This window comes from Petromyzon marinus, unplaced genomic scaffold, assembly GCF_048934315.1.
Source record: "Petromyzon marinus isolate PM22_M1 ecotype Great Lakes invasive population unplaced genomic scaffold, UKy_Petmar_22M1.pri1.0 PM_G_Scaffold_142, whole genome shotgun sequence".
Lineage (NCBI taxonomy): Eukaryota > Metazoa > Chordata > Hyperoartia > Petromyzontiformes > Petromyzontidae > Petromyzon > Petromyzon marinus.
The window spans coordinates 60,787-87,873 of NW_027422698.1; the positions used below are offsets into that span (position 1 = coordinate 60,787).

The 27,087-nt window shown below is 52.9% G+C and overlaps 1 long non-coding RNA gene across 1 annotated transcript; it reads right to left on the bottom strand.

The window, feature by feature from the left end:
* Window positions 1–3,874: 3,874 nt before the first annotated feature.
* Window positions 3,875–25,164, bottom strand: LOC142910382 (uncharacterized). Its single transcript, XR_012932879.1, has 2 exons — window positions 25,094–25,164; window positions 3,875–4,753 (listed from the first exon to the last, which is right to left on the bottom strand). It is a non-coding gene; the product is annotated as an uncharacterized LOC142910382 (long non-coding RNA).
* Window positions 25,165–27,087: the final 1,923 nt, after the last annotated feature.

Sequence of the window (27,087 nt, forward strand, 5' to 3'; positions counted from 1 at the left end):
GAGAGAGACACAGCAACAACACAGAGAGAAACACAGAGAGAGAGAAACACAGCAACAACACAGAGACACAGAGAGAGTTCATAGTTCATAGTTCATTTATTTGGTATAGCCCTGTGAGACATTCGGCTCTTGAATCGGGTGCAACCGCAACAAACAAAAAACATGAACAGGAAAACATCTTAAAGTGATTTTGTGACTGTGCAAACAGAAAATACAGGAAAAAAATATCAAAATATTCCTGAAATAGCACCGTACACCAACGCTGTGTGCAAAAATCCCAGTGGGATGCAGGTCAAACAACAACAACAACCACAAGACAACTAAGATTAAGGCTATCAGTCTAACTCCGTACTACAATAAACAAAAACATGGCCAAAACAAAAAAAACTTTTTGAAATCACCAAAATAAAAGCCATAAATGCAATGTAACAGTGATCATAGGGACTGTGACCGAATTTTTAACAATAAACTCCATAAATAAATTATAACACCAAAATCTAGGGCCATAATTTAGGCCACTGAATAGCAGTGGCAGCTAGGGTTGTACAACTCCTCTAGAGCAGTTTTGAGTGAGAGACAGCAACAACACAGAGACACAGAGAGAGGCACACCACAGAGACACAGATAGAGAGAGACACAGCAATAACACAGAGACACAGATAGAGAGAGACACACAGCAACAACACAGAGACACAGAGAGAGACACAGATAGAGAGAGAGACACACAGCAACAACACAGAGAGAGAGACACAGATAGAGACACACAGCAACAACACAGAGACACAGAGAGAGAGACAGATATAGAGACACAGCAACAACACAGAGACACAGAGAGAGGCACACCACAGAGACACAGATAGAGAGAGACACAGCAACAACACAGAGACACAGATAGAGAGAGACACAGCAACAACACAGAGACACAGAGAGAGAGACAACACAGAGACGCACTTGGCTGCTGAAGTCAAAACTGCGGGAATGAAGGACGCGCGGTACGGGAGGTGGATGGGGGAGAGAGTCGGGGTAGGGGGAGAGAGAGAGAGATGGGGAGAGATGTTGGAGCGCTGAATGAGAGAGAGGGGGGGTTATCTACTCACTTGCAGCGGAGATTTTACATTCTCCATCGCTACACCGGCAGATAAAAAAAATTTTTGTCAGCTGAGAAGCGGAGGAGCAGATTCCACCACCACCACCGTCACCACCACCGCTGCTGTGCGTGTGGGGGTGGGGGTGTCACGTGTCAGTATTTAAATGGCTTAGCCCAGCCACGTGCTGTGTTCAAAGTGCCTAGCTGGTGTGTCACGTGTCAGTATTTAAATGTCTTAGCCCAGCCACGTGCTGTGTTCAAAGTGTCTAGCTGGTGTCACGTGTCAGTATTTAAATGTCTTAGCCCAGCCACGTGCCTCCACTTAACACCTTAATTAACTGAGTGGTTAATTGCTTTAGCGGGTGGCGCGTGAGCATTTAAATGGTTTAGCCCAGCCACGTGCCTCCACTTAGCACCTTAATTAACTGAGTGGTTAATTGCTTTAGCCAGGTGTGGTGGTGTGTATATAAAATCTCCTCTTGAAATCACGCAATACCCTCCACCCCATTATTTTGGCCAAGTGTAAGAAATACAATTTTAAGACTTAAAACTTTCATGACTGCAGGAATTCATTTTCTTGGTGTTGGGATCGAAACGTCGTAGTTTATTTTATTTCCTTTGAAACCTTTATCCGTGACTTTACCGAATGACCCAAAGTCGCGTGACGTCATTTATGGACGTCCCCTTAATTATTATTTTTGTATAGAGGATTTTACCACGGTCAAGTCGTGCGTGAATGAAATGATCATTATTGCTGGGTTCCCAATCACTCCGTGTTCACACCTCGTCACACCTCGTCATGCTGTGTGTGTGTTCACACCTCGTTCACACCTCGTCACGCTGTGTGTGTGTTCACACCTCGTCACACACTGTGTGATCACACCTCGTTACAATGTGTGTGATCACACCTCGTTACAATGTGTGTGTGTTCACACCTCGTTACAATGTGTGTTCACACCTCGTCACGCTGTGTGTGTTCACACCTCGTCACACACTGTGTGATCACACCTCGTCATCCTGTGTGTTCACACCTCGTCACACTGTGTGTATGTTACACCTCGTCACACTGTGTGTGTTCACACCTCGTCACACTGTGTGTGTCTTCACACCTCGTCACGCTGTGTGTGTGTTCACACCTCGTCACACACTGTGATCACACCTCGTTACAATGTGTGTTACACCTCGTCACACTGTGTGTGTGTTCACACCTCGTCACGCTGTGTGTGTTCACACCTCGTCACACTGTGTGTGTTCACACCTCGTCACACACTGTGTGTGTTCACACCTCGTTACAATGTGTGTTCACACCTCGTCACGCTGTGTGTGTGTTACACCTCGTCACACTGTGTGTGTTCACACCTCGTTACAATGTGTGTTCACACCTCGTCACACTGTGTGTGTTCACACCTCGTCACACTGTGTGTGTGTGTTACACCTCGTCACGCTGTGTGTTCACACCTCGTCACACACTGTGTGTGTTCACACCTCGTCACACACTGTGTGTGTTCACACCTCGTCACACACTGTGTGTGTGTGTGTGTTCACACCTCGTCACACTGTGTGTTCACACCTCGTCACACTGTGAGTATTCACACCTCGTCACGCTGTGTGTGTTCACACCTCGTCACGTTGTGTGTGTGACGAGGTATTCTGGCTGTGGTGGGTGGGTGAGGCAGGGCGGGGCCAGGCACACACAAACACAAAGACAAAGATTCCCCACTGTGTAGCCTGTAACAGACTGTAGGGGCAAGTGCTGTTAGCGAGTAGCAGCAGCTATGAAGGCTGCCGGCACTGTGGCACACGAGGGGGTGGGTGGTCAGCACCACGCCCGGCCGCCTTTGTCTCCCTCCTGGCGATGATTACTACACACCGCACCAGGTACTCATTTGAGGTGAGGTGGGTGGTGGTTGTAGTGGTTGCAGTGGTGGCAGTGGTGGTGGTGGCCGTGGTGGTGGTGGTGGTGGTGGCGGTCGTGGCGGTGGTGGCAGTGGTGGTGGTGGCGGTCGTGGCAGTGGTGGCAGTGGTGGTGCGCGTTCACACACTAGGGGGCAGTGGGGGTGGTGTCTGACTTAGTCCACTAGGGGGCAGTGGGGGGTGGTGTCTGACTTAGTTAGTCCACTAGGGGACAGTGGGGGTGGTGTCTGACTTAGTCCACTAGGGGACAGTGGGGGTGGTGTCTGACTTAGTTAGTCCACTAGGGGGCAGTGGGGGGTGGTGTCTGACTTAGTCCACTAGGGGACAGTGGGGGTGGTGTCTGACTTAGTCCACTAGGGGACAGTGGGGGTGGTGTCTGACTTAGTCCACTAGGGGACAGTGGGGGTGGTGTCTGACTTAGTCCACTAGGGGGCAGTGGGGGTGGTGTCTGACTTAGTTAGTCCACTAGGGGGCAGTGGGGGTGGTGTCTGACTTAGTCCACTAGGGGCAGTGGGGGGTGGTGTCTGACTTAGTCCACTAGGGGGCGGTGGGGCGCCACCCCACCAGGCAGCTGGACATGAGAATGATTTTTCAAATAAAAAAGACTTTTCTATAGGTAACATTTTGAGTAGTTCGTATAAGAAACCGCCGCTGCAACGCCGCGCGGTCTGATTTGTGCCTCGTGGGAGGTCTCGAGACCTTTCGCCGTGGGGTTTATATCTTGCAGAACTAACGGACAACCTGAAGTGGCATCACCCTGTTTGGGCCGAAACGTCGTGAGAATTTTATTTGATCAATTTATTATTTTATTCTCATTCTACGTGGTAATGACTTTACCGAAAGAACCAAAGAAGATGAATCCTTGCAGTCACGAAAGCTTTAAATCGGAATTTAATGTTTGTGTTTTTTAATCACGAGTATGTTTGTTCTGTTCTGTATGTACATGGACACAGTTCAACATTCAAAGCATCACAAGGGACAATATCCTCTAAATGCGATGGGTTTTATTCCGCTGTTTAGCCGCTACAAGCAGGCACGGAGGAACAAACGCGGCCGCTCGTGAGCCCCGTACTTAGACCGCTTCGAGTCGCACCTTGGCACAGCGATGAGCAATGTCACCCGATTCCACCAAACGCGGCGTCCAACGTTTTGACCCACGTGCTGTCGTCAGGTGCCGCCAGCCCACGTGACCGTCTGTTGTGACGAGAATGTCGCCCCGATTGTCGGTGTCACTCGCTGAGCCCCGTGCCCCTGCTGGACGTCTTTGCGGGGGGGAAAAATTAATGAGTGGGTGAGTGAGTGGGTGGTTGGGTGGGTGAGTGGATGGGTGAGTGAGTGGGTGGTTGGGTGGGTGAGTGGATGGGTGAGTGAGCGGGTGAGTGGGTGGGTGAGTGGGTGGGTGAGTGAGTGGGTGAGTGGATGGGTGAGTGAGCGGGTGAGTGGTTGGGTAAGTGAGTGGGTGAGTGAGTGGTTGGGTGAGTGGGTGAGTGGATGGGTGAGTGAGTGGGTGAGTGGATGGGTGAGTGAGCGGGTGAGTGAGTGACCGGGTGAGTTAGTGAGTGGGTGAGTGAGCGGGTGAGTGAGTGAGTGGGTGAGTGAGCGGGTGAGTGAGTGAGTTAGTGAGTGGAACGCGAGCCCGCCCGCCCACCCGCACGCCCGCATGCACGACCCTCCCCTGTATGTCCAGTGTGTCCGGCCTTCCACCCCGGCTGGCCGGCGCACAGTTGAATTTGGCTGCTCCTCGCTCGTCGACTCGATGGGCGACGAGGTCATGGAGAGGGAGGAGGAGGAGGAGAGAGAGAGAAGGGCGGGCGGGCGGGCGGGCGGCGATGAGAAAGGAAGATAGCGCGTGAGTCCGTGACGCGGGTCGCTCCACGCGCATCGAACGCACGCGGAGACACGGAGAGACATGGAGAGACGCGGAGAGACACGGAGAGAAGCGGAAACACGCGGAGACACGCGGAGACACGGAGAGACATGGAGAGACACGCAGAGACACGCGGAGACACGGAGAGACACGGAGAGACACGGAAAGACGCGGAGAGACAAGGAGAGACGCGGAGAGACACACGGAGACACGGAGAGACACGGAGAGAGACGGAGAGACGCGGAGAGACACGGAGAGACACGGAGAGACACGGAGAGACACGCGGAGAGACACGGAGAGACAAGGAGAGACACGGAGAGACGCGGAGAGACACGGAGAGACACGGAGAGACACAGAGAGACAAGGAGAGACGTGAAGAGACGTGGAGAGACACGGAGAGACACGGAGAGATGCAGAGAGACACGGAGAGACAAGGAGAGACACGGAGAGAAACGGAGAGACACGCGGAGACAAGGAGAGACACGGAGAGACAAGGAGAGACAAGGAGAGACATGGAGAGACACACGGTGACAAGAGACATGGAGAGGCACGGAGAGACGCGGAGAGACACGGAGAGACGTGGAGAGACACGGACACGGAGAGACACGGAGAGACACGCGGTGACAAGAGACACGGAGAGACGCGGAGAGACGCGGAGAGACACAGAGAGACGAGAGACACGCGGTGACAAGAGACACGGAGAGACACGGAGAGACATGGAGAGACACGCAGAGACACGGAGAGACACGCGGAGACAAGGAGAGACACGGAGAGACAAGGAGAGACAAGGAGAGACACGGAAAGACAAGAGACACGGAGAGACGCAGAGAGACACGGAGAGACAAGGAGAGACGCGGAGAGACACGGAGAGACACGGAGAGACACGCGGAGACAAGGAGAGACACGGAGAGACAAGGAGAGACAAGGAGAGACGCGGAGAGACACGGAGAGACACGCGGTGACAAGAGACACGGAGAGACACGGAGAGACGCGGAGAGACACGGAGAGACACGGAGAGACACGCGGTGACAAGAGACACGGAGAGACGCGGAGAGACGCGGAGAGACACGGAGAGACACGGAGAGACACGCGGTGACAAGAGACACGGAGAGACACGGAGACACGGAGAGACACGGAGAGACACGGAGAGACACGCGGAGACACGGAGAGACACGGAGAGACACGGAGAGACACGCAGTGACAAGAGACACGGAGAGACACGGAGAGACGCGGAGAGACACGGAGAGACGTGGAGAGACGCGAGAGACACGGAGAGACACGGAGAGACACGCGGTGACAAGAGACACGGAGAGACGCAGAGAGACACGGAGAGACACGGAGAGACACGCGGAGACACGGAGAGACACGGAGATACACGGAGAGACACGCAGAGAAATGGAGAGACACGCGGTGACAAGAGACACGGAGAGACGCGGAGAGACACGCGGAGACACGGAGACACGGAGAGACACGGAGAGACACGGAGAGACAAGGAGAGACATGGAGAGACGTGGAGAGACACGGAGAGAAACGGAGAGACACGGAGAGACGCGGAGAGACACGGAGAGAAACGGAGAGATACGGAGAGACGCGGAGAGACACGGAGAGACACGGAGAGACACGGAGAGACGCGGAGAGACACGGAGAGACACGCGGAGACAAGAGACACGGACACGCGGAGAGACACGGAGAGACACGGAGACACACGGAGACACAGAGAGACGTGGAGAGACACGGAGAGACTCTCTCCCCCTCCTCTGTTCCGACCATGGACGAACTCATCCGTCTGAACGGGGCCCGTAGCTATCCGTGGTGCTAAAGTTGAGGGTAAGAATCCACCCATTTTTTGCCATATAGCATTGTGATATATAACGACTTATTGTTGGTAGCTGAGCTGATTGGAGAATATAGAGTTTATTGATAACATTAAGGTAATTTATATTTTAGTTTTTATTGGGTCACTATATAGTACTGTGAATAGCTCAGATGTGTAGGCCTTGACTTCAACATAGTCATTTCTGTGACCAGTCACTAGCTAATCACTCAGTTATTTCAATGCTAAATTCGCCTAGTTATTTCAATGCTAAATTCTCCTGTTTGATTTGTACTAAGTGCCTCGGTGAATGTGTATGGTCTGACTTTAACGTAGCTATTTCTGTAAGCAGTTACAAGCTAATCACTCAGCTATTTCAATGCTAAATTCTATGCTAATTCCATTGTCAAGGAGTGCCTCTGCGGATGTGTATGCTTTAACTTAGCTATTTCAATGCTAAATTCTATGCTAATTCCATTGTCAAGGGGTGCCTCTGCGGATGTGTATGCTTTAACTTTTAACATAACTATTTCTGTGACCAGTCACAAGCTAATCATTCAGCCATTTCAATGCTAAATTATATGCTAATTCCTTTGTCAAGGCGCTTTGTTCCTCTCACACAGCTTAAAGGCCGTGATCTGAACGTGGCTCTTTCACTCCAGCGCTGTCCTACCAGTCTCGTCCCTTCACCTGATGAAGGCCGCTTGTGTTGTGGCCGAAAGGTCGTGAGAATATTATTGTGTTATTTTATTTTATCAATTTATTATTTTATTCTCATTCCTCGTGACTTTACCGAAAGAACCAAAGAAGACACAGGGTTTTATTAGTGATTCCTGGTCCTTTCTATGAAGTAACGGTAGATAGAAAATAAAAATAACGCGGCAAAAATTAGATAGTAAAAATGTTTAAATAATCACTGGGGAAATAACAAAAGCCAAAAAAGCCCACGACGTTTCGATGGCAACACGAGCGGCCTTCATCAGGCGGAGAGAAGAGTTGTTGTTAGTGTGAGAGCTGTACAGAGCAGCACACGAGGCGTGGCGGGGGGGGGGGCGACGTTGGGGATTGACCCACTCACCGGCACAGCGACGGCCTCACCACTGGCACAGCGAGAGAGAACAGCTTACCACTGGTACAGCGAGAGAACAGCTCACCACTGGCACACAGAGAGAACAGCTCACCACTGTTACAGAGAGAACAGCTCACCACTGGCACACACTAACAGCTCACCACTGGCACACAGAGAGAACAGCTCACCACTGGCACTGAGAGAGAACAGCTCACCACTGGCACAGAGAAAACAGCTCACCACTGGCACAGAGAACAGCTCACCACTGACACAGTGAGAGAGAACAGCTCACCACTGACACAGTGAGAGAGAACAGCTCACCACTGTCACACACAGAGAGAACAGCTCACCACTGGCACACAGAGAGAGAACAGCTCACCACTGGTACAGAGAGAACAGCTCACCACTGGCACACACTAACAGCTCACCACTGGCACACAGAGAGAACAGCTCACCACTGAAACACAGAGAGAACAGCTCACCACTGGCACACAGAGAGAACAGCTCACCACTGGCACACAGAGAGAGAACAGCTCACCACTGGCACACAGAGAGAGAACAGCTCACCACTGGCACACAGAGAGAGAACAGCTCACCACTGGTACACAGAGAGAACAGCTCACCACTAGCACACAGAGAGAGAACAGCTCACCACTGGCACACACTAACAGCTCACCACTGGCACACAGAGAGAACAGCTCACCACTGGCACACAGAGAGACAGCTCACCACTGGCACACAGAGAGAGAACAGCTCACCACTGGCACACAGAGAGAGAACAGCTCACCACTGGCACACAGAGAGAGAACAGCTCACCACTGGTACACAGAGAGAACAGCTCACCACTAGCACACAGAGAGAGAACAGCTCACCACTGGCACACACTAACAGCTCACCACTGGCACACAGAGAGAACAGCTCACCACTGGCACACAGAGAGAGAACAGCTCACCACTGGCACACAGAGAGAACAGCTCACCACTGGCACACAGAGAGAGAACAGCTCACCACTGGCACACAGAGAGAACAGCTCACCACTGGCACAGCGAGAGAACAGCTCACCACTGACACAGAGAGAACAGCTCACCACTGGCACAGAGAGAACAGCTCACCACTGGCACTGAGAGAGAACAGCTCACCACTGACACACAGAGAGAGAACAGCTCACCACTGGCACACAGAGAACAGCTCACCACTGGCACAGCGAGAGAACAGCTCACCACTGACACACAGAGAGAACAGCTCACCACTGGCACACAGAGAGAACAGCTCACCACTGGCACACAGAGAGAACAGCTCACCACTAGCACAGAGAGAGAGAACAGCTCACCACTGGCACACAGAGAGACAGCTCACCACTGGCACACAGAGAGAGAACAGCTCACCACTGGCACACAGAGAGAGAACAGCTCACCACTGGCACACAGAGAGAGAACAGCTCACCACTGGTACACAGAGAGAACAGCTCACCACTAGCACACAGAGAGAGAACAGCTCACCACTGGCACACACTAACAGCTCACCACTGGCACACAGAGAGAACAGCTCACCACTGGCACACAGAGAGAGAACAGCTCACCACTGGCACACAGAGAGAACAGCTCACCACTGGCACACAGAGAGAGAACAGCTCACCACTGGCACACAGAGAGAACAGCTCACCACTGGCACAGCGAGAGAACAGCTCACCACTGACACAGAGAGAACAGCTCACCACTGGCACAGAGAGAACAGCTCACCACTGGCACAGAGAGAGAACAGCTCACCACTGACACACAGAGAGAGAACAGCTCACCACTGGCACACAGAGAACAGCTCACCACTGGCACAGCGAGAGAACAGCTCACCACTGACACACAGAGAGAACAGCTCACCACTGGCACACAGAGAGAACAGCTCACCACTGGCACACAGAGAGAGAACAGCTCACCACTGGCACAGAGAGAACAGCTCACCACTGGCACACAGAGAGAACAGCTCACCACTGGCACACAGAGAGAACAGCTCACCACTGAAACACAGAGAGAACAGCTCACCACTGGCACACAGAGACAACAGCTCACCACTGGCACACAGAGACAACAGCTCACCACTGGCACACAGAGAACAGCTCACCACTGATACACAGAGAGAACAGCTCACCACTAGCACACAGAGAGAACAGCTCACCACTGGCACACACTAACAGCTCACCACTGGCACACAGAGAGAACAGCTCACCACTGGCACACAGAGAGAGAACAGCTCACCACTGGCACACAGAGAGAACAGCTCACCACTAGCACAGAGAGAGAGAGAACAGCTCACCACTGGCACACAGAGAGAGAACAGCTCACCACTGGCACACAGAGAGAGAACAGCTCACCACTGGCACACAGAGAACAGCTCACCACTGGCACACAGAGAGAACAGCTCACCCCTAGCACATAGAGAGAGAGAGAACAGCTCACCACTGGCACAGCGAGAGAACAGCTCACCACTGGCAAACACAGAGAGAGAACAGCTCACCACTGGCAAACACAGAGAGAGAACAGCTCACCACTGACACACAGAGAGAACAGCTCACCACTGGCACACAGAGAGAACAGCTCACCACTGGCACACAGAGAGAGAACAGCTCACCACTGGCACACAGAGAGAACAGCTCACCACTGGCACAGCGAGAGAACAGCTCACCACTGACACACAGAGAGAACAGCTCACCACTGGCACACAGAGAGAGAACAGCTCACCACTGGCACACAGAGAGAACAGCTCACCCCTAGCACATAGAGAGAGAGAGAACAGCTCACCACTGGCACAGCGAGAGAACAGCTCACCACTGGCAAACACAGAGAGAGAACAGCTCACCACTGGCAAACACAGAGAGAGAACAGCTCACCACTGACACACAGAGAGAACAGCTCACCACTGGCACACAGAGAGAACAGCTCACCACTGGCACACAGAGAGAGAACAGCTCACCACTGGCACACAGAGAGAACAGCTCACCACTGGCACAGCGAGAGAACAGCTCACCACTGACACACAGAGAGAACAGCTCACCACTGGCACAGAGAGAAAGCTCACCACTGGCACACACAGAGAGAACAGCTCACCACTGACACACAGAGAACAGCTCACCACTGGCACAGAGAGAACAGCTCACCACTGGCACAGAGAGAGAACAGCTCACCACTGACACACAGAGAGAGAACAGCTCACCACTGGCACACAGAGAACAGCTCACCACTGGCACAGCGAGAGAACAGCTCACCACTGACACACAGAGAGAACAGCTCACCACTGGCACACAGAGAGAACAGCTCACCACTGGCACACAGAGAGAGAACAGCTCACCACTGGCACAGAGAGAACAGCTCACCACTGGCACACAGAGAGAGAACAGCTCACCACTGGCACACAGAGAGAACAGCTCACCACTGGCCTACAGAGAGAACAGCTCACCACTGGCACACACACAGAGAGAACAGCTCACCACTGACAGAGAGAGAACAGCTCACCACTGGCACACAGAGAGAACAGCTCACCACTGGCACACAGAAAGAAAAGCTCACCACTGGCACACAGAGAGAGAACAGCTCACCACTGGCACACAGAGAGAACAGCTCACCACTGGCACACAGAGAGAACAGCTCACCACTGACACACAGAGAACAGCTCACCACTGGCACAGAGAGAACAGCTCACCACTGGCACACAGAGAGAACAGCTCACCACTGGCACACAGAGAGAACAGCTCACCACTGGCACACAGAGAGAGAACAGCTCACCACTGGCACACAGAGAGAGAACAGCTCACCACTGGTACACAGAGAGAACAGCTCACCACTAGCACACAGAGAGAACAGCTCACCACTGGCACACACTAACAGCTCACCACTGGCACACAGAGAGAACAGCTCACCACTGGCACACAGAGAGAGAACAGCTCACCACTGGCACACAGAGAGAGAACAGCTCACCACTGGCACACAGAGAGAACAGCTCACCACTAGCACAGAGAGAGAGAACAGCTCACCACTGGCACACAGAGAGAGAACAGCTCACCACTGGCACACAGAGAGAGAACAGCTCACCACTGGCACACAGAGAGAACAGCTCACCACTGGCACAGCGAGAGAACAGCTCACCACTGACACACAGAGAGAACAGCTCACCACTGGCACAGAGAGAAAGCTCACCACTGGCACACAGAGAGAGAACAGCTCACCACTGACAAACAAAGAACAGCTCACCACTGGCACAGAGAGAACAGCTCACCACTGGCACAGAGAGAGAACAGCTCACCACTGACACACAGAGAGAGAACAGCTCACCACTGGCACACAGAGAACAGCTCACCACTGGCACAGCGAGAGAACAGCTCACCACTGACACACAGAGAGAACAGCTCACCACTGGCACACAGAGAGAACAGCTCACCACTGGCACACAGAGAGAGAACAGCTCACCACTGGCACAGAGAGAACAGCTCACCACTGGCACACAGAGAGAACAGCTCACCACTGGCACACAGAGAGAACAGCTCACCACTGAAACACAGAGAGAACAGCTCACCACTGGCACACAGAGACAACAGCTCACCACTGGCACACAGAGACAACAGCTCACCACTGGCACACAGAGAACAGCTCACCACTGATACACAGAGAGAACAGCTCACCACTAGCACACAGAGAGAACAGCTCACCACTGGCACACACTAACAGCTCACCACTGGCACACAGAGAGAACAGCTCAGCACTGGCACACAGAGAGAGAACAGCTCACCACTGGCACACAGAGAGAACAGCTCACCACTAGCACAGAGAGAGAGAGAACAGCTCACCACTGGCACACAGAGAGAGAACAGCTCACCACTGGCACACAGAGAGAGAACAGCTCACCACTGGCACACAGAGAACAGCTCACCACTGGCACACAGAGAGAACAGCTCACCCCTAGCACATAGAGAGAGAGAGAACAGCTCACCACTGGCACAGCGAGAGAACAGCTCACCACTGGCAAACACAGAGAGAGAACAGCTCACCACTGGCAAACACAGAGAGAGAACAGCTCACCACTGACACACAGAGAGAACAGCTCACCACTGGCACACAGAGAGAACAGCTCACCACTGGCACACAGAGAGAGAACAGCTCACCACTGGCACACAGAGAGAACAGCTCACCACTGGCACAGCGAGAGAACAGCTCACCACTGACACACAGAGAGAACAGCTCACCACTGGCACACAGAGAGAGAACAGCTCACCACTGGCACACAGAGAGAACAGCTCACCCCTAGCACATAGAGAGAGAGAGAACAGCTCACCACTGGCACAGCGAGAGAACAGCTCACCACTGGCAAACACAGAGAGAGAACAGCTCACCACTGGCAAACACAGAGAGAGAACAGCTCACCACTGACACACAGAGAGAACAGCTCACCACTGGCACACAGAGAGAACAGCTCACCACTGGCACACAGAGAGAGAACAGCTCACCACTGGCACACAGAGAGAACAGCTCACCACTGGCACAGCGAGAGAACAGCTCACCACTGACACACAGAGAGAACAGCTCACCACTGGCACAGAGAGAAAGCTCACCACTGGCACACACAGAGAGAACAGCTCACCACTGACACACAGAGAACAGCTCACCACTGGCACAGAGAGAACAGCTCACCACTGGCACAGAGAGAGAACAGCTCACCACTGACACACAGAGAGAGAACAGCTCACCACTGGCACACAGAGAACAGCTCACCACTGGCACAGCGAGAGAACAGCTCACCACTGACACACAGAGAGAACAGCTCACCACTGGCACACAGAGAGAACAGCTCACCACTGGCACACAGAGAGAGAACAGCTCACCACTGGCACAGAGAGAACAGCTCACCACTGGCACACAGAGAGAGAACAGCTCACCACTGCCACACAGAGAGAACAGCTCACCACTGGCCTACAGAGAGAACAGCTCACCACTGGCACACACACAGAGAGAACAGCTCACCACTGACAGAGAGAGAACAGCTCACCACTGGCACACAGAGAGAACAGCTCACCACTGGCACACAGAAAGAAAAGCTCACCACTGGCACACAGAGAGAGAACAGCTCACCACTGGCACACAGAGAGAACAGCTCACCACTGGCACACAGAGAGAACAGCTCACCACTGACACACAGAGAACAGCTCACCACTGGCACAGAGAGAACAGCTCACCACTGGCACACAGAGAGAACAGCTCACCACTGGCACACAGAGAGAACAGCTCACCACTGGCACACAGAGAGAGAACAGCTCACCACTGGCACACAGAGAGAGAACAGCTCACCACTGGTACACAGAGAGAACAGCTCACCACTAGCACACAGAGAGAACAGCTCACCACTGGCACACACTAACAGCTCACCACTGGCACACAGAGAGAACAGCTCACCACTGGCACACAGAGAGAGAACAGCCTCTTCACTGCTAGCCTGTTCTCTCTCACCCTCCTAGCCTCTCTACTGCTAGCCTGTTCTCTCTCACCCTCCTAGCCTCTCTACTGCTAGCCCGTTCTCTCACACTCCTAGCCTCTCCACTGCTAGCCTGTTCTCTCACGCTCCTAGCCTCTCCACTGCTAGCCTGTTCTCTCACCCTCCTAGCCTCTCCACTGCTAGCCTGTTCTCTCTCCCGCTCCTAGCCTCTCTACTGCTAGCCTGTTCTCTCTCACTCTCCTAGCCTCTCCACTGCCTGCCTGTTCTCTCTCACTCTCCTAGCCTCTCCACTGCTAGCCTGTTCTCTCTCACGCTCCCAGCCTCTCCACTGCTAGCCTGTTCTCTCACCCTCCTAGCCTCTCCACTGCTAGCCTGTTCTCTCTCCCGCTCCTAGCCTCTCTACTGCTAGCCTGTTCTCTCACGCTCCTAGCCTCTCCACTGCTAGCCTGTTCTCTCTCACTCTCCTAGCCTCTCCACTGCTAGCCTGTTCTCTCACCCTCCTAGCCTCTCCACTGCTAGCCTGTTCTCTCTCACTCTCCTAGCCTCTCCACTGCCTGCCTGTTCTCTCTCACTCTCCTAGCCTCTCCACTGCTAGCCTGTTCTCTCACGCTCCTAGCCTCTCCACTGCTAGCCTGTTCTCTCACACTCCTAGCCTCTCCACTGCTAGCCTGTTCTCTCTCACGCTCCTAGCCTCTCTACTGCTAGCCTATTCTCTCACGCTCCTAGCCTCTCCACTGCTAGCCTGTTCTCTCACTCTCCTAGCCTCTCCACTGCTAGCCTGTTCTCTCACTCTCCTAGCCTCTCCCCTGCTAACCTGTTCTCTCTCTCCTAGCCTCTCCACTGCTAGCCTGTTCTCTCTCTCCTAGCCTCTCCACTGCTGCCCTGTTCTCTCTCACTCTCCTAGCCTCTCCACTGCTAGCCTGTTCTCTCTCACTCTCCTAGCCTCTCCACTGCTAGCCTGTTATCTCTCACTCTCCTAGCCTCTCCACTGCTAGCCTGTTCTCTCACGCTCCTAGCCTCTCTACTGCTAGCCTGTTCTCTCACTCTCATAGCCTCTCCACGGCTAGCCTGTTCTCTCTCACCCTCCTAGCCTCTCTACTGCTAGCCCGTTCTCTCACACTCCTAGCCTCTCCACTGCTAGCCTGTTCTCTCACGCTCCTAGCCTCTCCACTGCTAGCCTGTTCTCTCTCTCCTAGCCTCTCCACTGCTAGCCTGTTCTCTCACGCTCCTAGCCTCTCCACTGCTAGCCTGTTCTCTCACCCTCCTAGCCTCTCCACTGCTAGCCTGTTCTCTCTCACTCTCCTAGCCTCTCCACTGCCTGCCTGTTCTCTCTCACTCTCCTAGCCTCTCCACTGCTAGCCTGTTCTCTCTCACGCTCCTAGCCTCTCCACTGCTAGCCTGTTCTCTCACCCTCCTAGCCTCTCCACTGCTAGCCTGTTCTCTCTCCCGCTCCTAGCCTCTCTACTGCTAGCCTGTTCTCTCACGCTCCTAGCCTCTCCACTGCTAGCCTGTTCTCTCTCACTCTCCTAGCCTCTCCACTGCTAGCCTGTTCTCTCACCCTCCTAGCCTCTCCACTGCTAGCCTGTTCTCTCACCCTCCTAGCCTCTCTACTGCTAGCCTGTTCTCTCTCACCCTCCTAGCCTCTCTACTGCTAGCCCGTTCTCTCACACTCCTAGCCTCTCCACTGCTAGCCTGTTCTCTCACGCTCCTAGCCTCTCCACTGCTAGCCTGTTCTCTCACCCTCCTAGCCTCTCCACTGCTAGCCTGTTCTCTCTCCCGCTCCTAGCCTCTCTACTGCTAGCCTGTTCTCTCTCACTCTCCTAGCCTCTCCACTGCCTGCCTGTTCTCTCTCACTCTCCTAGCCTCTCCACTGCTAGCCTGTTCTCTCTCACGCTCCCAGCCTCTCCACTGCTAGCCTGTTCTCTCACCCTCCTAGCCTCTCCACTGCTAGCCTGTTCTCTCTCCCGCTCCTAGCCTCTCTACTGCTAGCCTGTTCTCTCACGCTCCTAGCCTCTCCACTGCTAGCCTGTTCTCTCTCACTCTCCTAGCCTCTCCACTGCTAGCCTGTTCTCTCACCCTCCTAGCCTCTCCACTGCTAGCCTGTTCTCTCTCACTCTCCTAGCCTCTCCACTGCCTGCCTGTTCTCTCTCACTCTCCTAGCCTCTCCACTGCTAGCCTGTTCTCTCACGCTCCTAGCCTCTCCACTGCTAGCCTGTTCTCTCACACTCCTAGCCTCTCCACTGCTAGCCTGTTCTCTCTCACGCTCCTAGCCTCTCTACTGCTAGCCTATTCTCTCACGCTCCTAGCCTCTCCACTGCTAGCCTGTTCTCTCACTCTCCTAGCCTCTCCACTGCTAGCCTGTTCTCTCACTCTCCTAGCCTCTCCCCTGCTAACCTGTTCTCTCTCTCCTAGCCTCTCCACTGCTAGCCTGTTCTCTCTCTCCTAGCCTCTCCACTGCTGCCCTGTTCTCTCTCACTCTCCTAGCCTCTCCACTGCTAGCCTGTTCTCTCTCACTCTCCTAGCCTCTCCACTGCTAGCCTGTTCTCTCTCACTCTCCTAGCCTCTCCACTGCTAGCCTGTTCTCTCACGCTCCTAGCCTCTCTACTGCTAGCCTGTTCTCTCACTCTCATAGCCTCTCCACGGCTAGCCTGTTCTCTCTCACCCTCCTAGCCTCTCTACTGCTAGCCCGTTCTCTCACACTCCTAGCCTCTCCACTGCTAGCCTGTTCTCTCACGCTCCTAGCCTCTCCACTGCTAGCCTGTTCTCTCTCTCCTAGCCTCTCCACTGCTAGCCTGTTCTCTCACGCTCCTAGCCTCTCCACTGCTAGCCTGTTCTCTCACCCTCCTAGCCTCTCCACTGCTAGCCTGTTCTCTCTCACTCTCCTAGCCTCTCCACTGCCTGCCTGTTCTCTCTCACTCTCCTAGCCTCTCCACTGCTAGCCTGTTCTCTCTCACGCTCCTAGCCTCTCCACTGCTAGCCTGTTCTCTCACCCTCCTAGCCTCTCCACTGCTAGCCTGTTCTCTCTCCCGCTCCTAGCCTCTCTACTGCTAGCCTGTTCTCTCACGCTCCTAGCCTCTCCACTGCTAGCCTGTTCTCTCTCACTCTCCTAGCCTCTCCACTGCTAGCCTGTTCTCTCACCCTCCTAGCCTCTCCACTGCTAGCCTGTTCTCTCACCCTCCTAGCCTCTCCACTGCTAGCCTGTTCTCTCTCACGCTCCTAGCCTCTCTACTGCTAGCCTATTCTCTCACGCTCCTAGCCTCTCCACTGCTAGCCTGTTCTCTCACTCTCCTAGCCTCTCCACTGCTAGCCTGTTCTCTCTCACTCTCCTAGCCTCTCCACTGCTAGCCTGTTCTCTCACGCTCCTAGCCTCTCTACTGCTAGCCTGTTCTCTCACTCTCATAGCCTCTCCACGGCTAGCCTGTTCTCTCTCACCCTCCTAGCCTCTCTACTGCTAGCCCGTTCTCTCACACTCCTAGCCTCTCCACTGCTAGCCTGTTCTCTCACGCTCCTAGCCTCTCCACTGCTAGCCTGTTCTCTCTCTCCTAGCCTCTCCACTGCTAGCCTGTTCTCTCACGCTCCTAGCCTCTCCACTGCTAGCCTGTTCTCTCACCCTCCTAGCCTCTCCACTGCTAGCCTGTTCTCTCTCACTCTCCTAGCCTCTCCACTGCCTGCCTGTTCTCTCTCACTCTCCTAGCCTCTCCACTGCTAGCCTGTTCTCTCTCACGCTCCTAGCCTCTCCACTGCTAGCCTGTTCTCTCACCCTCCTAGCCTCTCCACTGCTAGCCTGTTCTCTCTCCCGCTCCTAGCCTCTCTACTGCTAGCCTGTTCTCTCACGCTCCTAGCCTCTCCACTGCTAGCCTGTTCTCTCTCACTCTCCTAGCCTCTCCACTGCTAGCCTGTTCTCTCACCCTCCTAGCCTCTCCACTGCTAGCCTGTTCTCTCACCCTCCTAGCCTCTCCACTGCTAGCCTGTTCTCTCTCACGCTCCTAGCCTCTCTACTGCTAGCCTATTCTCTCACGCTCCTAGCCTCTCCACTGCTAGCCTGTTCTCTCACTCTCCTAGCCTCTCCACTGCTAGCCTGTTCTCTCTCTCCTAGCCTCTCCACTGCTAGCCTGTTCTCTCTCACTCTCCTAGCCTCTCCACTGCTAGCCTGTTCTCTCTCACTCTCCTAGCCTCTCCACTGCTAGCCTGTTCTCTCTCACGCTCCTAGCCTCTCTACTGCTAGCCTGTTCTCTCACTCTCATAGCCTCTCCACGGCTCGCCTGTTCTCTCTCACCCTCCTAGCCTCTCTACTGCTAGCCTGTTCTCTCACGCTCCTAGCCTCTCCACTGCTAGCCTGTTCTCTCACGCTCCTTAGCCTCTCCACTGCTAGCCTGTTCTCCCTCTCTCACTCTCCTAGCCTTTCCACTGCTAGCCTGTTCTCTCTCACGCTCCTAGCCTCTCTACTGCTAGCCTGTTCTCTCACTCTCCTTAGCCTCTCCACTGCTAGCCTGTTCTCTCACGCTCCTAGCCGCTCCACTGCTAGCCTGTTCTCTCTCACGCTCCTAGCCTCTCCACTGCTGCCCTGTTCTCTCTCTCCAAGCCTCTCCACGGCTCGCCTGTTCTCTCTCACCCTCCTGGCCTCTCCACTGCTAGCCTGTTCTCTCACGCTCCTAGCCTCTCCACTGCTAGCCTGTTCTCTCTCTCCTAGCCTCTCCACTGCTAGCCTGTTCTCTCACGCTCCTAGCCTCTCCACTGCTAGCCTGTTCTCTCACGCTCCTAGCCTCTCCACTGCTAGCCTGTTCTCTCACTCTCCTAGCCTCTCCACTGCCTGCCTGTTCTCTCTCACGCTCCTAGCCTCTCTACTGCTAGCCTGTTCTCTCACGCTCCTAGCCTCTCCACTGCTAGCCTGTTCTCTCACTCTCCTAGTCTCTCCACTGCTAGCCTGTTCTCTCACGCTCCTAGCCTCTCCACTGCTAGCCTGTTCTCTCTCTCCTAGCCTCTCCACTGCTAGCCTGTTCTCACTCACTCTCCTAGCCTCTCCACTGCTCGCCTGTTCTCTCTCTCTCTCCTAGCCTCTCCACTGCTAGCCTGTTCTCTCACGCTCCTAGCCTCTCCACTGCTAGCCTGTTCTCTCACCCTGCTGGCCTCTCCACTGCTAGCCTGTTCTCTCACGCTCCTAGCCTCTCCACTGCTAGCCTGTTCTCTCTCTCCTAGCCTCTCCACTGCTAGCCTGTTCTCTCACGCTCCTAGCCTCTCCACTGCTAGCCTGTTCTCTCACCCTCCTAGCCTCTCCACTGCTAGCCTGTTCTCTCTCACGCTCCTAGCCTCTCCACTGCTAGCCTGTTCTCTCACCCTCCTAGCTTCTCCACTGCTAGCCTGTTCTCTCTCACGCTCCTAGCCTCTCTACTGCTAGCCTGTTCTCTCACGCTCCTAGCCTCTCCACTGCTAGCCTGTTCTCTCACTCTCCTAGCCTCTCCACTGCTAGCCTGTTCTCTCACTCTCCTAGCCTCCACTGGTAGCCTGTTCTCTCTCTCCTAGCCTCTCCACTGCTAGCCTGTTCTCTCTCACGCTCCTAGCCTCTCCACTGCTAGCCTGTTCTCTCACTCTCCTTAGCCTCTCCACTGCTAGCCTGTGCTCTCACGCTCCTAGCCTCTCCACTGCTAGCCTGTTCTCTCTCACGCTCCGAGCCTCTCCACTGCTGCCCTGTTCTCTCTCTGCAAGCCTCTCCACTGCTAGCCTGTTCTCTCTCTCCTAGCCTCTCCACTGCTAGCCTGTTCTCTCTCACTCTCCTAGCCTCTCCACTGCTAGCCTGTTCTCTCTCACGCTCCTAGCCTCTCTACTGCTAGCCTGTTCTCTCACTCTCATAGCCTCTCCACGGCTAGCCTGTTCTCTCTCACCCTCCTAGCCTCTCTACTGCTATCCTGTTCTCTCACGCTCCTAGCCTCTCCACTGCTAGCCTGTTCTCTCTCTCACTCTCCTAGCCTCTCCACTGCTAGCCTGTTCTCTCTCACGCTCCTAGCCTCTCCACTGCTAGCCTGTTCTCTCACTCTCCTTAGCCTCTCCACTGCTAGCCTGTTCTCTCACGCTCCTAGCCTCTCCACTGCTGCCCTGTTCTCTCTCTCCAAGCCTCTCCACTGCTAGCCTGTTCTCTCACCCTCCTGGCCTCTCCACTACTAGCCTGTTCTCTCACGCTCCTAGCCTCTCCACTGCTAGCCTGTTCTCTCTCTCCTAGCCTCTCCACTGCTAGCCTGTTCTCCCTCATGCTCCTAGCCTCTCCACTGCTAGCCTGTTCTCTCACCCTCCTGGCCTCTCCACTACTAGCCTGTTCTCTCACCCTCCTAGCCTCTCCACTACTAGCCTGTTCTCTCACACTCCTAGCCTCTCCACGGCTCGCCTGTTCTCTCACGCTCCTCGCCTCTCCACTGCTAGCCTGTTCTCTCACCCTCCTAGCCTCTCCACTGCTAGCCTGTTCTCTCACGCTCCTAGCCTCTCCACTGCTAGCCTGTTCTCTCACCCTCCTAGCCTCTCCACTGCTAGCCTGTTCTCTCACCCTCCTAGCCTCTCCACTGCTAGCCTGTTCTCTCTCACTCTCCTAGCCTCTCCACTGCCTGCCTGTTCTCTCACTCTCCTAGCCTCTCCACTGCTAGCCTGTTCTCTCTCATGCTCCTAGCCTCTCCACTGCTAGCCTGTTCTCTCACCCTCCTAGCCTCTCCACTTATAGCCTGTTCTCTCTCACGCTCCTAGCCTCTCTACTGCTAGCCTGTTCTCTCACGCTCCTAGCCTCTCCACTGCTAGCCTGTTCTCTCACTCTCCTAGCCTCTCCACTGCTAGCCTATTCTCTCACTCTCCTAGCCTCTCCACTGCTAGCCTGTTCTCTCACTCTCCTAGCCTCTCCACTGCTAGCCTGTTCTCTCACGCTCCTAGCCTCTCCACTGCTAGCCTGTTCTCTCACCCTCCTAGCCTCTCCACTGCTAGCCTGTTCTCTCTCACGCTCCTAGCCTCTCCACTGCTAGCCTGTTCTCTCACCCTCCTAGCTTCTCCACTGCTAGCCTGTTCTCTCTCACGCTCCTAGCCTCTCTACTGCTAGCCTGTTCTCTCACGCTCCTAGCCTCTCCACTGCTAGCCTGTTCTCTCACTCTCCTAGCCTCTCCACTGCTAGCCTGTTCTCTCACTCTCCTAGCCTCCACTGGTAGCCTGTTCTCTCTCTCCTAGCCTCTCCACTGCTAGCCTGTTCTCTCTCACGCTCCTAGCCTCTCTACTGCTAGCCTGTTCTCTCACTCTCATAGCCTCTCCACGGCTAGCCTGTTCTCTCTCACCCTCCTAGCCTCTCTACTGCTATCCTGTTCTCTCACGCTCCTAGCCTCTCCACTGCTAGCCTGTTCTCTCTCTCACTCTCCTAGCCTCTCCACTGCTAGCCTGTTCTCTCTCACGCTCCTAGCCTCTCCACTGCTAGCCTGTTCTCTCACTCTCCTTAGCCTCTCCACTGCTAGCCTGTTCTCTCACGCTCCTAGCCTCTCCACTGCTGCCCTGTTCTCTCTCTCCAAGCCTCTCCACTGCTAGCCTGTTCTCTCACCCTCCTGGCCTCTCCACTACTAGCCTGTTCTCTCACGCTCCTAGCCTCTCCACTGCTAGCCTGTTCTCTCTCTCCTAGCCTCTCCACTGCTAGCCTGTTCTCTCACGCTCCTCGCCTCTCCACTGCTAGCCTGTTCTCTCACCCTCCTAGCCTCTCCACTGCTAGCCTGTTCTCTCACTCTCCTAGCCTCTCCACTGCTAGCCTGTTCTCTCACCCTCCTAGCCTCTCCACTGCTAGCCTGTTCTCTCTCACTCTCCTAGCCTCTCCACTGCCTGCCTGTTCTCTCACTCTCCTAGCCTCTCCACTGCTAGCCTGTTCTCTCTCATGCTCCTAGCCTCTCCACTGCTAGCCTGTTCTCTCACCCTCCTAGCCTCTCCACTGCTAGCCTGTTCTCTCTCACGCTCCTAGCCTCTCTACTGCTAGCCTGTTCTCTCACGCTCCTAGCCTCTCCACTGCTAGCCTGTTCTCTCACTCTCCTAGCCTCTCCACTGCTAGCCTATTCTCTCACTCTCCTAGCCTCTCCACTGCTAGCCTGTTCTCTCACTCTCCTAGCCTCTCCACTGCTAGCCTGTTATCTCTCACTCTCCTAGCCTCTCCACTGCTCACCTGTTCTCTCTCACTCTCCTAGCCTCTCCACGGCTAGCCTGTTCTCTCTCACCCTCCTAGCCTCTCTACTGCTAGCCTGTTCTCTCACGCTCCTAGCCTCTCCACTGCTAGCCTGTTCTCTCACGCTCCTAGCCTCTCCACTGCTAGCCTGTTCTCTCTCTCCTAGCCTCTCCACTGCTAGCCTGTTCTCTCACGCTCCTAGCCTCTCCACTGCTAGCCTGTTCTCTCACCCTCCTAGCCTCTCCACTGCTAGCCTGTTCTCTCTCACTCTCCTAGCCTCTCCACTGCTAGCCTGTTCTCTCACCCTCCTAGCCTCTCCACTGCTAGCCTGTTCTCTCTCACTCTCCTAGCCTCTCCACTGCCTGCCTTTTCTCTCTCACTCTCCTAGCCTCTCCACTGCTAGCCTGTTCTCTCTCACGCTCCTAGCCTCTCCACTGCTAGCCTGTTCTCTCACCCTCCAAGCCTCCCCACTGCTAGCCTGTTCTCTCTCCCTCTCCTAGCCTCTCCACTGCTCGCCTGTTCTCTCTCTCTCCTAGCCTCTCCACTGCTAGCCTGTTCTCTCTCACGCTCCTAGCCTCTCCACTGCTAGCCTGTTCTCTCACCCTCCTGGCCTCTCCACTGCTAGCCTGTTCTCTCACGCTCCTAGCCTCTCCACTGCTAGCCTGTTCTCTCACCCTCCTAGTCGAAACCTTCTCCTGCCAGGCCACCAAGATTATACGGCTTACCAAAAATACATAAAGTTGATACACCTCTTCGTCCCATAGTCTCTACTATCAGCTCCCCCACCTACAAACTAGTCTAAACCTTCTCCTGCCAGGCCACCAAGATTATACGGCTTACCAAAAATACATAAAGTTGATACACCTCTTCGTCCCATAGTCTCTACTATCAGCTCCCCCACCTACAAACTAGCTCGTTTTTTGTCTGAAATCCTGCGTCCTTTCACTGGAAAGACCACCTCTGCGGTACAAAATTCTACTCACCTGGTATCGACAATCAAGGGTATTTCCCTGTCCCCAGACGACCTGCTTGTCAGTTTTGATATAGTTTCCTTATTCACCAAGGTTCCTGTACCTGACACCATTGCAATCATTGAAGACTTGGTTCATCAAGGACTAAACACTGAGGTACCCCCCCTGGTGAGGCACTGTTTAACCAATACATACTTCACTTGGAATGGAACTTTCTACAAACAAACTGAGGGCACCCCAATGGGCTCCCCCCTTTCTCCAGTTATAGCTAACATTTTCATGGAGAAATTTGAGACTGACGCCATCCAGACTGCCACTCTGCGCCCAACCTTATGGAAGAGGTACGTGGATGACACTTTTGTCATCTGGCCACATGGCCGGCCTGCTCTAGACCAATTCTTCGACCACATCAATTCCATACACCCAGCCATCAGATTTACCATGGAAGTCGAAATAGATGGCAAGATACCTTTTTTGGATGTCCTAATTAAAAAGAGACCTGATGGTTCAATGAGCCACTCTGTCTACAGGAAAGCTACCCATACGGATGCTTATCTGAAACCGGATTCCCACCACCATCCATCACAGAAGAATTCTCTCATCAAGACTCTGTATCATAGAGCCCAATGCATATCCGACCAGGAACACATAAGCAGTGAACTCAAGCACGTACACCAAGCTCTTAGGGCTAATGGTTACTCCGACTATACAATCCGCAAAGCTATCACTCAAACCATGAAGAAGAACCCTCTTGAGGAGCCTTTCAAAACCATCACTTTACCCTACATTGCTGGGATCACAAAAAAGATCTCCAAAATCTTGAATAAACACAAGATCCAGGTCCGTTTCAACACATTACATAAAATCCGTGATCTGGTTCCGTCTGTAAAAGATGTGATTCCGGACATACAATACCCTGGTGTCTACAAACTAAGTTGCCTCTGTGGTAGTAGTTACATTGGAGAAACCAAACGCCATGTCTCGGACCGCATTCGTGAACATAAAGCAGACCTTAAACACGGTAGGACCAACACCTCGGCCGTAGCAGATCATTGTTCTAATTCAGTAGGCTCACATGCCATTGACTTTTCCAAGACGGAGGTTCTTTGTAAGCCATCTGGCTTCCATGAGAGATTCGTTCATGAGGCTATCCACATATACAAGCACAGAGACAATTTCAACCGAGAAGATGGATTCTATCTTAGCAATCATTGGAAAGATTTGATAAACCATTTCAGTTCTTAATTGATTGTTCACGCTTACAGTGGCTTTCAGACAGCATACATTATAAAAAATTTCGTCTCCCCCCTCCTCTTTTAAAAAAAAAATAGATGGACTAGTCCTGGGCAAACTGCCAAATCGCTGCGCGTGACGCCAACGTTTTTTATAAATAAATGCGCTGTTTAAAAATAAATTTATGCAAACCAACACACCTGAAGATGACCGTTTGAGTTATGGTCGAAACGTCGTGAGATTTTTTATTGTTATATATATTTTATTATTTTGTTGTTTCTCTTCAACGTGACTTTACCGAAAAAACTAAGAAGATTAAATTCAATAAGATAAAGACCACTTGTGTTGCGATCGAAACGTCGTGGGTTTATTGTTTTATTTTATTTTTCATTTTATTATTATTTTATTTTCTATCTACGTGACTTTATCGAATAAACCAAGAATATTAATTCCTGCAGTCACCAAAGTTTTAAGTCAAAACATTCACACACGTTGACAAAGCCTCACCTTGTGTTGTTGTGGGCAGGTCGCTTCTGACAACAAGAGCGGTATAGCAGCTCAAGCGGGCTTGGCCTGCTAACAAAAGAAAATAAAAACTGCGTGAATATTTACAATAAAACAAAGTTACAAAGTGGCGAGCCGGGTGAAGACAAATTAAACTTAAGCGAGATAATTAAAGTGAACGCAATCAGGCGAGGGCAGGAGGCAAGGCCCCGCGTGGCTAGGCCCCGCGTTGTAAGGTTCCAACCTGGACATCGATTCCCATGCTCGCTGCTACTCAACTGACATCCCTACGAGAGCGAGGCTCTACCTTGGTAAACAACAACAACAACCACCACCACAACGACCACCACCACAACGATGAGAATTTCTCACCTCGGATTTCAGTGCAAGCGCGCACACGGCAGCTTCCTGTTGCCTCGCGACAGCAGGAAGTAGTATGACGTCACTTCCCTCCCACGAGCGGCTCTCTAAGTGAATAAATTATGTTAATGAGACCAGACCATACGTCGAGGGATGGGGGCGTTGGCGCTGAACCCGTCGCAATAAATTCGCGACGGCTTTAACGGATACATTATGTTAATGAGCCGCCAGTCACTGGGCGTAGCTTTGCCCAAATAAGGATTGCCACTGGACCGATATCGGCAGTGACCCAGGCGGAGGTGACGTCACGCTCAAGAGCTCGGTGGACGGGGGAGGGGTGAATACCTTGGTGACATGACGTCACTAGCAAGTTACACCTCCCCCTTGCGTTTCACGCCGATGAGGTATGGCAGAGTGGTGACGTCACAGAGTTGGAGTTTAAGTTGATTTAGATTCATTTTCTACTGCTCCCTCCCTTGGGTGTGTGAGCTCAGCAACAACAACGTGGACATTATTGTGTATACACTGTGTGTGTACACTGTGTGTGTGTACACTGTGTGTCACTGTTTGTGTGTACACTGTGTGTACACTGTGTGTGTGTACACTGTGTATACTGTGTGTGTGTACACAGTGTGTGTCCGCATTGAACCGAACCCCCGGCAAGGCCATCTACTTAATGACGAGAGAAAATTCACACGAAATGTCCTTTGCAATGAAGTCTTCCAGATGTAAATTGATACAAGCTTTTATTGAAGAAATAAAATCATCTAACTCAAAACACAACACAATTCAAAGATGTTTCATTCTAAAACTTCAAAACGGAGCATGGGGTACTTGCGTGAATGCGTCCTTCGTGTGCAAATGTTGTGACTTTCCTGGCCTGAAGGCCGTCAACGTGTTGGACCTTTATTGGTGCACAGCGTCTCAACAACAGCAGTGGGGTTTGCTTCAACCGATGGTTACGAACATCCAGACGTGAATCAGCAAGGACCATATCTAGTCCCAGTTAGACAAAATCAACGTCAACACGTAAGACAAAACTACAATTTGTGTTGTAGAGAATGTACCTCCTCCTATACGTGTAACCTTCAAGTGGTATGCCTTGTAACTGATGAATGATCCAAGCGTGCTCCCTATTTCAAGGAAAATGAGTTGCTCCAGAGGCAAACGCTTCGTGAAACACAAAAGTACCCTTTGACCTGTATCACAAGAACAACGGGTCTCACCTGACTTCCCTGTACAGGTTACTTCCAAAACACACACACACACTTTGTCCTAACATCACTTATTCAATGTGTGACCTCAGACAAAATGATACATGTACGCGCACAGACAAGTATTCATTATAAATCATTGACGGGCATATTAACAACATTGAATTACTGCAGCGAAATTGACTGCATCACGTTACATCGTATTAACAAGAAGCTATTTTACAAATATGCACCGTCTGCTTAACAGTGTATGTACAACAAACTATTGTTGCGTCATTCAAAACGAGTAGGCCGTTGCATGCTGGCGTCTGGGTCAAAATGTAGCAAATTCTAAACATTACGCTACAAATAATAGATCACGGCGTTTCGAATGGCAACACAAGCAATCATCATCAGGTGGGACAAGCACAGCAGCAATAAGAA